Source organism: Dreissena polymorpha, chromosome 9 (assembly GCF_020536995.1).
Source record: "Dreissena polymorpha isolate Duluth1 chromosome 9, UMN_Dpol_1.0, whole genome shotgun sequence".
Taxonomy (NCBI): domain Eukaryota; kingdom Metazoa; phylum Mollusca; class Bivalvia; order Myida; family Dreissenidae; genus Dreissena; species Dreissena polymorpha.
Genome location: NC_068363.1, coordinates 86,953,498 through 86,966,220, shown reverse-complemented (window position 1 = coordinate 86,966,220; position 12,723 = coordinate 86,953,498).

The window sequence follows — 12,723 nt, the reverse complement described above, 5'->3', positions numbered from 1 at the left end:
TTGCTTGAGCTAGCGAGCACAACCACAAGCCATGTTTTGGTTCAGATTTGGTTTATTCATGCATATGGATAAGAATATGAGAATTTTTATACATGGCTCTCATAAGATTTCTGATGCAAATGATGAGAAAAAAAGTATATACAGGTTATTTTGAAAGCATGGTTTTTTGTCAGCACATTTATGTCTGGCCACAAAACTCATTGTGTGTGTTATGTGTGAAGTGATGTTCAGTTCATATTCTCAGAGTGGTTCAATGAAGAACGCCTTCTTTCGCAGAAGGAAATCTAGGTTCAAGTCCTAGCTCTGATATGATTTGAGAAATCACTGAATGCAATTTACAGTGTCTGCTTGAGCTAGCAAGCACAACCACAAGTCAATTTTTTGTGCAGATTTGTTTTAGTCGTCTATATGATTAAGAATACAATAATTTTGATACTCGGCTTACATAACTGGTCTCATACAAAAAGAGATTGCCATTCCGAGCGCATATTACAGTGTGTGTGTGACCTTGCAAGCACAACCACAAGTCAATTTTTTGTGCAGATTTGTTTTAGTCGTCTATATGAATAAGAAGATGAGAATTTTCATACTCGGCTTACATAACTGGTCTGGTTCAAAAAGAGATTGCCATTCCGAGAGCCTATTACTGCTAGCAAGCACAACCTTCTACTTGTCTGATTGTGTGAAATGGCAGTTTTCAGTATTTTCAGATTCTTTCACTCACAACTCTATGTATAATCATATAACACAAAAACACAAATGTAAGGTTTAACATAGATTTTATTGATAAATTGCTAGCCAAACATGAAATAACCTGGTCCAAAACAACCAGTGTGACAATCATATGGTATTTTGCATTTCAAACAAACAATTTGTTCACCAGTGTTAGCACTTACAAATTCCATGTACTTTGGAAAGCAATTTAGACAACAAAACCCGTGCCCACACTTCTTGCTGAACACTCTAGGTGGATTGCTTTCAAGTTTGCATAGTCTGCAGTAGTCGATTTTGCTGCTGCTTTTAGATGGTTTGAAATAATCAAATCAATTGCATTGGAAATGTTTGTAGCTGCAGTTGTTACGCACGATGTTAACCTCGGCTCATCAATTGGTACAGATTTAACGTACCTTAGCGCCTTATTGAGACTGTCGATTTTTATCTGAGCTTTGCCGTGCGACGATTTTAGTATCTCTTGTTTTTTTAAATACTCTTCGAAAAAGTCTTCATGCTTCTTTTCAGTTGAAATAGCGTCCTGTTTTGCGTTTCGTTTTGGTTTTTTGACAGTTTGACCGTCAGAATTAGCAATAGCTTTTCGTTTATTCGATGTCGTTGTACTAGTTGAACCTGTTGAGTCGTTGGAACATTGCTGTGATGGCTGAGCCATGAAATTAGCTGCTGCATCGTTTTCTCGCGAACGATATTTTGTTTTAATTTCTTCGTCAGTCATTGTGAGAAGTGAGTACAAAATTGGATGCTTTCGTATCATCTCACTGGGTGTTGAATGCAATGGATGAGTTTCATCATCTACACGAACACCAGCATTGGTAAGCTGTTTGGAGAGCGCCATGTCGCTTTGAAATCTCAAGGAAGAATGATTGTGTTGTGTCAAAAACTAGCTATTTATACCCGTGACCTTAATTTTCCTTTTTTAAGGCCAATATGAGCCTGAAGTCGTGTAAGCATAAAACATTCATTTCAAGCATGTAAAACAAAACACAGATTAGATGTTTAATATGATTTATTCATACTATGTATCAACCAATAATGCCATAGCGTGAGCCAACTTGATATGTGGCGTTTTCATCGTACTGATGTTTGCATTTCAAACAAATAAGTCGCCCAGAATTTTTGTTGTAGACGTATTCCAAATACTTCATTATGCAATTTATGCAGCAGAATCCGTGCCCGCACGTTTTGCTTATAATTGTTGGTGGATTGTCTTCATTTTTGCATATTCTGCAGGAGTCAACATCGCCACTGTTTTGTAGTTCACTTGAGATGCTTTCTATGGCTTGCGAAATATTTGAAGATGCCTTTGACAGAAAAGAGCAAACCGTTGGCTCATCGCTTTCTTTGGATTGCACATAGTGTAAGGATTTTTCAATGAACGCTATCCTTGTACGAGCATCAGCGTGCAACGATTTTATTTTTTGTTGTTTCTTGAGATACTGCTCTACAAAGTCAGTCTGCTTATTTTCACTTGAGATTGCATTTTGTTTTGCATTTCGCGAGCCCTTAGGTTTTTTGACAGTGTGTCCCTCGGAATCACCAATAGCTTTGCGTTTGTTCGAATTCTTAGTACTACTCGAACCTGATGAGTCGTTGGAATTTTGCTGTACAAGCTGAGCAATAAAATCGGCAGCTTCTTTTTCTTCATTTTTTTGCAAATGATACTGTTTATCAGCTTTCTCGTCTCTCATTTTTAGAAGGGAGTGCACGTTTTGACAAGTTTGGTTGAGCTCACTTGGGGTGAGATATAACGGATGACTTTCATCATCTAAACATAAACCAACACCAGCAAGTTGTTTTGACACCATTTCGCTTCGTTACTCAAATGAGAATGATTGCGTTTGTCAAAAGACTGGATTTATATAGTACAAGTTTGTGTTATAATATTTTTTTGATTTCGCTGCACATTTCGAAACATGTTGATACTACTAGATGTTATATTACACAATGACTCATATTAAGCATTCGATCCATTGCAATTCAATACGACATTGTTCGTAAGCTCAACGTTATTTTACTCTACAATCAAACTATATCTAACCTACTCGACTAACAACCAACACATCATATGCATTTCAACATTTTATTTACCAACAAACAAACAAGCATATGAAAACAGTCAAAACATCTAATCCGTGAAAAGCATTCGCACCCAGCCAGTAACGTCAGCTCGACACATAGCGCAGTCTCCATCAAACATCATCAGGCAGCAGTTTTCACAAAAAGTGTGCCCACACCTTGTCAAGGTACTGTTTTTTTCCTCATCGTAGCATATGGTACACGTTTTCAATCCTCGAATAGCCTCTTCTTTTTCTTCTTGAAGTTTTGTTCTAAGCGAATTTAAAGCCTGCTCTTTTTCAAATAGGAGCTGCGATATTATCCTATCGGTTTCGAGTTCATGTTGCTCTTTTAGCGCGCGTTCGCGTTTAGACCACTCATCCTCGAAGAAACGTTCTTGATCATTAATCAAATGTTCGCTCGCTTCTCGCTGATAAGATGAAGCCTTCTGAATACACGATACCATTGTTTTGCAGACATCGCGACCTTCCTTTGACATAGCGTAGTCGCTGCTGTTCACAAACGCTGTAACCTGACTTCCAAGTCTGTTCAGTTGATAGCCGAACGACTTTAGATCAATTGACGCCGATTGTTCTGGTCGAGTGTATGGCTTTGTAGCATGTCGCTTGCCCCTGCCAGTCGTTTCGCTACTACCACTAGCAGCGTCTGTGTCCTCGAACTTTGGCAGTCGGTTTGCGTATTTCGGCATGATTTCGAGTCAATGTTCTCTCTTGGAGTCTCAAATCAAGAATGATGACAATAGCTGTCCGTGTCGCTTTATATACCCAACGGGCTGGTGCGTTTTCAGTATATAGACAAAGCATAGCGCTTACATACCAAAGTCCTTGATAAAGATGAATAGCAAATTTCTTACGCGTGGTAAGTGTAGACATTCATATCTGAGAAAAGCGATGAACAAAGTGGCATGTCTGAGAGATTTTGATCAAACGTACGTTAGCGAGTTAGGTCTTTACCTAAGAAAGACATTTCCCACATTACGCGACGACTGTAAATTGTACATTAAGCACGAAGTAACTATTCAAAATAGACGACCCGATTTCGTTATTCATGTACCAAATGTTGCGCTCATACTGTTAGAATACAAAACGTCGAATGTTACAACAAAAGTACGCAGAGAATATCTAACTCAAGTACTCGATACGTATCACAAGTTTCGACAAAGCTTATGCGTTAGTGAAAATTCCAGCCATATACGTTTACTTAGCATTTTGCTCATTCGCAATTCTTCATCTCGACAAAATAAAATTGTGTGTGTGAAAAATGAGTTAATACCTAACAGCTGTTATTTGATATGAACTTGTATGAATATTTTTGCGAAATGTACTATGATCAATTTTTAAACGCAACAGTGCAGTGGAGTATTTTTCAAATCACAATATCTCGCTAGTACAACTTTTTTTCCAATCCAATACTTCATCAAATATCTACCAGCATCGCACGAGAAATTACACCCAGTACAGCGAGGTCATAAAGTGCAGATAATATCGAACGTCATTTCAAATTAAAGTACACGGATAGATGAGTATTTGCGAGAAAGTTTAACTGTACATTTCTCAACAACCTATGCAGATATTGGGATCAAATTTTGACTATGATATTCAACTAAGAAAGCTCCACAATGATTGTTCCATACGTTGTATTCTTTTGTTAATGCTTCTTGGACAAAAGTGCAAGTTTATGGTCGAAAATACCGTTTGTATGAAGAAAACTTTTTTGCCTTTTCGTTTTGCTAAACGAAATATGTACAGTTGAATAAGGAATTGTTTTCTGAAGAATTTGGTGTATACCACTTTGCATGTATGTGAATCATTTCGATTAAATACGTAGGAAGTTAAACGCAACATTGATATTTTTCTTGACATCGGCATCGAGTCAAAATTCATGACGTGCAGTAGATCTACGTAATTTCGCTTCATGTAAACAACCTTGGTGCAATATCGTACAACGAGGTTTAAGTGCATTTTCTTTGAAACCACTCAAAATATCAATATGAAATTTTCAGTACAGTACACAGATGGCTATATGCTACAATTACGTACTGATTAGTTTGCCCTGAAATATATGCTTCTATGTAAAATATATGTCCGAAATCTTTTGTATGAAGAAAACTTTTTTGCTTTTTCGTTTTGCTTAACGAAATATGTACAGTTAAATTGGGAATTGTTTTCTGAAGAATTTGGTGTATAACACTTTGTATGTATGTGAAACATTTCGATTTAGCACGTAGAAAGTTAAACGCAACATTGATCGTTTTGTTTAAATCGGCATCGCGCAAAAATTCATTACATGTAGTACGTCATTTCGCTTCATGTAAACAACCTTGGGTAAATATCGTACACCGAGGTTTAAGTCAAATTTCTTCGGAACTGTTCAAGTCATCACTATCAAATTTAAAGTACAATGCCCAGCTTATTGTTAGCTACAACTTTTCTATTGTAATTTTTGTTCCAACATACATGCTTATGAGATAAAAATCACGTTGAAAACGTTCGCAACAAGAAAACTTTTTCATCCTATCGCTTTTTGAAACAAAACTGATATCATCTTATAGAAAATTTCATTCCGAATATTTTGATATGACATGCGTGTATGTTTATTGTATCGCTTGATCAAGACTAGCCGAAAACCATTTTGCCTATAATCACGAATTCACTTTTTAAAGCACGAAACATGTACTGTAGATCGAACGTCATTTCTATCCATGTAAACAACCTTGGCTTGGGTGCAATATCTTACAATGAGGTTTAAGTCAATTTTCTTTGAAACCACTCATAATATCCAGATGAAATGTTCACCACAATATTCTATCATATGATAGCTACAATTTTTGTCTCGCCTATATTGTTCTCACACGACTCATTGTGTCAGATATTCAATTTTGCAAAATTCGCTAAGAAGAAAACTTTTTCGTGTTAAGAGCATTTATCTTCATTTTGGTATGATTTTGTAGGAAATTCAATTCCACGCATTTTGATGTATTACACTTAAACGTCTGTCTAAACACACAAACAATACAGTGCAATAACGATTTCGTACTAAACGCATTTCTGTCTTTAACTTTAGATTTTTACAACGTCGTCTTTTATCCATGTAAACAAACGAAACAAGATGTTAAGTTACATCGGTTTAACTCAATTTGCTCGATAGCGTCTCTTGATATTTAGATGATTTTTTCACCACAGTATTGCATCATATGATAGCTACAATTTTTGTTTCGCCTATATTGTTCTCACACGACTCATTGTGTCAGATATTTTACTTTGCAAAACTCGCTAACAAGAAAACTTTTTTGCGTTAAGAGCATTCATCTTTAGTTTGGTATGATTCTGTTGGAAATTCAATTCCACGCATTTTGATGTATAACACTTAGCTATATATCATAACACAACAATAAAACAGTCCGATAACGATTTTGTCATAAACGCATTTCTGTCTTTAACTTTAGATTTTTTTTCAACGTCATTGCATTTCTATGCATGTAAACAAGCGGGGAAAGAGTTTAAGTTGCATCGGTTTAACTCAATTTGCTCGAAAACGTCTCTTGATATTTAGATGATTTTTTCACCACAGTATTGCATCATATGATAGCTACAATTTTTGTTTCGCCTATATTGTTCTCACACGACTCATTGTGTCAGATATTTTACTTTGCAAAACTCGCTAACAAGAAAACTTTTTTGCGTTAAGAGCATTCATCTTTAGTTTGGTATGATTCTGTTGGAAATTCAATTCCACGCATTTTGATGTATAACACTTAGCTATATATCATAACACAACAATAAAACAGTCCGATAACGATTTTGTCATAAACGCATTTCTGTCTTTAACTTTAGATTTTTTTTCAACGTCATTGCATTTCTATGCATGTAAACAAGCGGGGAAAGAGTTAAGTTGCATCGGTTTAACTCAATTTGCTCGAAAACGTCTCTTGATATTTAGATGATTTTTTCACCACAGTATTGCATCATATGATAGCTACAATTTTTGTTTCGCCTATATTGTTCTCACACGACTTATTGTATCAGATATTCAACTTTGCAAAATTCGCTAACAAGAAAACTTTTTTGTGTAATGAGCATTTATCGTTATTTTGGTACTAGCTTGTAGGAAATTCGATTCCACGCATTTTTATATATAACACTTTACCGTATGTTTAGACACAACAAAAATACAGTGCGATAACGATTTCGTACAAAACGCATTTCTGTCTTTAACTTTAGATTTTTTACAACGTCATTCATATGCATGTAAACCAGCGAGGGAAAGGAGTTTAAAATGCATCGGTTTAACTCAATTCTTTCGAGAACGCCTCATGATATTCAGATGAAATTTTCACCACAATATTTAACCGCATGATAGCTACAATTTTTGTTTCACCTATATTGTTCTCACACGACTTATTGTATCAGATATTCAACTTTGCAAAATTCGCTAACAAGAAAACTTTTTTGTGTAATGAGCATTTATCGTTATTTTGGTACTAGCTTGTAGGAAATTCGATTCCACGCATTTTTATATATTACACTTTACCGTATGTTTAGACACAACAAAAATACAGTGCGATAACGATTTCGTACTAAACGCATTTCTGTCTTTAACTTTACATTTTGACTCAACGTCGAAAACTCTCTGCGAATAGAACAGTGATTTCGTACAAAGTTTAACTTCGCGTTTCTTCCCAACCATTTGACCGATCAACATAACATTTTCGCATTAATATGAAACGTGTTAATAGCAACAAGTTTTGTGGGGATCATTTTTTGTTAACATATTCGCATATAGAAGACATTCTTAGCTTTTCGCATATAAATCACTTCGCTTACAAGAAAAAAAATTCCCATTTATGACAAGTACATAGCAATTGATACCATTCGATAAGGAATTCTGTTCTGCACATTTTGATGTATGACACTCCACAATAGGCCTAACTACAAGGAAACTACTTCGACAAAACGCATTCGTGCTTATAGAAATTTTGAACTTTAAAGTATTGAGTTAAACGGAACGTCGTTAGATAGCGAATAGTTGATAAAACTGTGTTTGTATCGAAGCGGTTTATGTTAACTGTCACATTAACGCGTGAACGCATTTCGATGAAATTTTCATTACCATAACCAGCAATCAGAGAGGAACAATAAGAGTTTAAATATTTTGCAAGTAGATAAGTGGATATATGTCAAAATTTCTGTTTATTGGTAAAACTTGGGTTGATATGAAGAAAAGATTTTCATTTCGCAATATGATACAGTAATATTTGCATCATGCGATGGGGAATTTATTTCTGTGCATTTTGGTGTAACATACTTGATGTTTTGTAAAACGCTGCAGTTATACGGGCAGAAAACCATATCAAAACAAACACACATTTCATGAATCGTAATTTTGACCCTTCGTTGTCAGTGCAAATCGACGACGTCATTTCAATAAAACTCATCTTTCAACTTAAAGGGGTGTTGACATATCGATGATACAAAATTGTGTTTATTTGAAAGTGATTTAAGTGCAATATCTCTTGAACCCGTTGTCCGAATTCAATAAAATTTTCACCAGATGAACCGAAATTTCGATGCGCTCATACTGGTACTATTTGTGTATACAAAATCGAACGCGCGAGTTATGAAATTTTGATTTTAACGCAAATTTTCTCGATATTTCAAATTTTCAAGAACAATTGTACACATAACCATACTATTTGTATATCATTGTGTAGGCGCCAGTGTGCTGAACATTTTGATATATGTGGTTTGATATTTATTTTCTATATCTTCGTTGTACTAGTACAAATCACAAAACACAGTTGAAAAAATCACAGCGCGATAGTTGCTCTTTAATAAAGTTAGTGCGAATCATATCGAGCTGCTTTCGTCAGTCGAACGTCATGAAAACATTTGAGTTCTCGGAATTGAAAATAAATATTGAATTGTTCAGGCTATGTAGAAAACTAAATGGGTATACGGGAATATTTTGTGCTGATGTTAAATGTTCAGTAATAAATATTTTGATGGATTACTCACATATTTGATATGATCTAGGATTATTTCAGAATGATAGGTTAGTAAATCTATGTTTGACTAAAATTTTTTTTAATATAGATCTCTACACGCATTTTCTAGTTTTTACATTTACTCTAAAAATCTGCGTTGGGTACGCCTCATAACAAGATTTGAGACCTAAAGACCATGGATTTGCTTTAACTCGAAGGAAATACTGGATGGATTGTACGGACTCATGCTTATCAATTTTTATGCCCATTCAAGCTGTGAGTGTGAATATTTCGGCTTGTATGGTCATGAAAAAATATCATCACAAAGTCAATATTTGTAGGATTTTGCATGGTAAGTATGATTTTTAGATTTGTCATCAAATACACATTCGATCGTAACTCAAATCATGAAGAATAAACATTTTCCATGTGCTTTTCTGTCATTCTTCGTTTGGTCGTTGAAGGGTTCGGACGTGTTTTTCGAAGCTCTCGACGTCGTGACCTAATTATAATTTGAACTGCGCGGGTAAAGAACGCTCAGTTGCGGCTTGGACATTGACCAATACGGACGTGTTTTTTAAAGCGCTCTGAAAAAAGTTTTGACTTTTGAATTTTTTTTACTACGACAGAATCTTAGTTGACTGATGGTCTTTGACAAAGACAGACTTGTTTTTGTGAGCTCTGAAAAAAATTGACTTTGAAATATTTTTACGATTAAAAAGTTTCAGTTGACTTTTGAACGTTGACGAAGACGGACGTACTTCGTGAGCTCTGACTATTGATGAAAAGTTTTCGCGTTATAGAATAGCGACTTGGTACTCAGGTTGTTGAATGACTGGATGACTGAAGTGTTAGGTTATTGTTATGAGATAACAACTTGACTTTGACTTGAGTTGTGAAATGAAATCATACTCTTGAACGTTTAGTATGGACTGACAACGAACTTTTGTGAGCGTTATATATGAAATGTTTGACTTATATTAATTTTTTTGAACGACTTGACTTCAATTTAAGTTTTGACATCGGACTGATCGGACGTGTTTTTTTAAGCTCTGACTGTTGTGAATAATTAAATTTATGTTGTGGTGTCAAGCGACTGACTGTCAGTTGCGGTTCAGATGTCGAGCTGTGAGGACGTGTTTCATTGGAGCTGCTGTCTACAAAAACGTGAGTACAAATTTTTTTCGTTTTACTGTTTACAAGTTGCGTGATGATGTATGATGTTTGTAATGTGTTGGGTAGAAATTACTCAGTGCTGATACAGTGTCGATATGTTGTGATGAGCGATAATAGTGGATGATGGTGGAACAGATATTCATTGAGCTATTTGAGGAAGCGAACATATGATGGAAAAATGTTGCAAAAATATTTAATGACAATGTATTGAATCGCTTTTGTTGATATGTATGATATTGATTAAATTGTATTTGCATGCTGTAACATTTCTATTCCATTTCAGGGGGCTGTGGTGAGTATTGTAGTATAAATTTGTTTCAATAAATCATGATGAATGAAAACTGATTTCGATTCGTTTGTACCATGTTTACTTGTATAGAAGTGTAATGCGTTGGGTAGAAATACTCAGTACTGATATAGTGTCGATATGTGATTAGCGATGATGGTGTATGATGGTGGAACAGAATATGAGCTACTTGGGGGAAACGAACATATGATTGAAAAATGATTGCAAACATAGTAGATGAATGATATGATATTGCTTAAATTGTATTTGCATGCTGTAACATTTCTATTTCATTCAGGGTGCTGTGGTGAGTACTGTAGATTGTAGTGCATATGTATAGAATTCAATAAAAGATTATGACTGAAAACTGCTTTTGATTCTTATGTACAGTTTTAGGGATTATAAGTCTATAGAACTCTGTCGGTTGGTGTCATGAGTGTGAGCTTAATACAGCAATGTTTGAGTAGTACAAAATGTTTTCGCTTTTGTGGTCGCCAGCTGTCCGTGATCTGTAAAGTGAAAATACACAGAGCTATGAAGCATACAAATGTTTCGAAATTTTATCATGATTGTATACTATGCATGTTTTGATTTAGTTCGTTTCAGATTTGACATGAGATGAAAACCTGACATGATTTGAACAGAGCTGGGAAACGAAAAGGTAAGTCTGTTTCATTCCACTATGAACACTTGTATTTTGACAAAAGAAGAGATAAAGTGATTTACTTTATCATCATGGTTTCAGTTAGTGAACAGATGTAAACCTAGCTAGCTTTTCGTGTACTCTATTTTGGATGATGAGTATGTCAGTAACTTAAATGTACGGCTAGTAAAGTATGAAAATGAATGCTTTGTTCAGATTTTTCAGATGTGTGCTGGCAGTTCAAGTCTGGCAGCTGGAGAGTGAACAGTCGTGTTTTCTGGAGCTCCAACAATATGCTAGAAGGTAAGTAACTATGTTTGTTTTGCATTGCATGTTTTTATATGTTTCAGACTTTCAAGCAGAGATGTCATGCTGACTGGAGTTGAGCACAGGGCAGTGACAAAGTGAAAGGTAAGTACTTTTGACTGAATGTTTGTTCTATGCATGTTTGGTTTAATACATTTCAGGAGTGCTTATCCAGTGATGATATGACAGTTGGAGTGAACAGTGGAGCCAAGCAGTCTTGTTTTGGAGCTACTCAACAAGCCTTGAAGGTAAGTTTAGAATTTCTCAATGTTAGTGAATTGAAGTACTGTCACTTGCTTTTGGACAGTCGAACAGAACAGACGTGGTTGCGAGAGCTCTCATATCTGTTGTGTTAAACTGTTTTTATGATATGTTATGTTTGTTTGTTTGTTTGTGATGTACTATTTTTCAGATGCTGATGGCAGTGATGGGTTTTCAAGCTGACCTGAACAGAAAAGCACTCATATGGTAAGTACAAAAAGTTGTTGTTATGGGATGTTTTGTGCATGCTTTTATGTTTCAGGTGTTACTTGCTGACAGCGACGAAGACGAATCAAGAAGAGGAGGAACATTGTTGAGAAAGTGATTGGGACTTGCAAACAGGGTAAGTGTAACACTTGTGTTTGTTTAATTTGTAACATGCGTGCTTTGCTCTGTTTCAGATTTCACATGCAGAATTAAACAGGATTTCAAACTGCTGAGACACAATTCATCAAAAGTAAGGTAAGTTTTTAATTCATTGATTTGAGTTGTACAATGTGTTCTTTACTTTATTTCAGATTCGAGTCACTGGTTTACACATGGAAGAAGATTTCCACGTCTGGTACTCAACTCTACAGAAGCAAGGTAAGTCGATCAAATTTTGTTTTCATGTACTGCTGTAATGTGATGGTAAACTTATGCTATTTTTCATGTGTGTCATGTACAGATGGATAATTCAAGTTTGATCTGTGTTGGTTTATGTTCAAAACGTTTTACATGTATGTGTGTTTCCAGATGTTTTGTTTCAGTTGATGTCCAGATGGCAAGCAGAACAGACGTGTTTCTTGGAGCTGCCAAACAGTGAGTACAAACGTTTTATATTTTTCAGTTGTTTACTCATAGAAGTCTGTGAAAGATGATAACAAGGGTTGAATCTATCAGTACTTGTGTCTAAAAATGCTGATGTGTGACGGTTTACTGAAAGGGTAATGCTAGCCAGTACTTACACTTGAGCAACCGTGGGATGTCGAACTAACTGATGATGTACTATGATGGTGAACACTTACTATGTGTATCGAAATGCTTTTGTTGATATTTTCTATAGATGATTTGATATTGGTTAACATTTGTTTGCATGCTGTTAACATTTCTATTTCATTTCAGGTGAGCTTGGTGAGTATTGTAGTATACATTTGTTTCAATAAAATCATGGTTGATTCTTTTTTACAGTTTTAGGGATTATACTCATATAAAAAACTCTGTCGGTTGGTGTTTCATGAGTGTGAGCTAATACCGCATGTTTGAGTAGTACAAAAAATG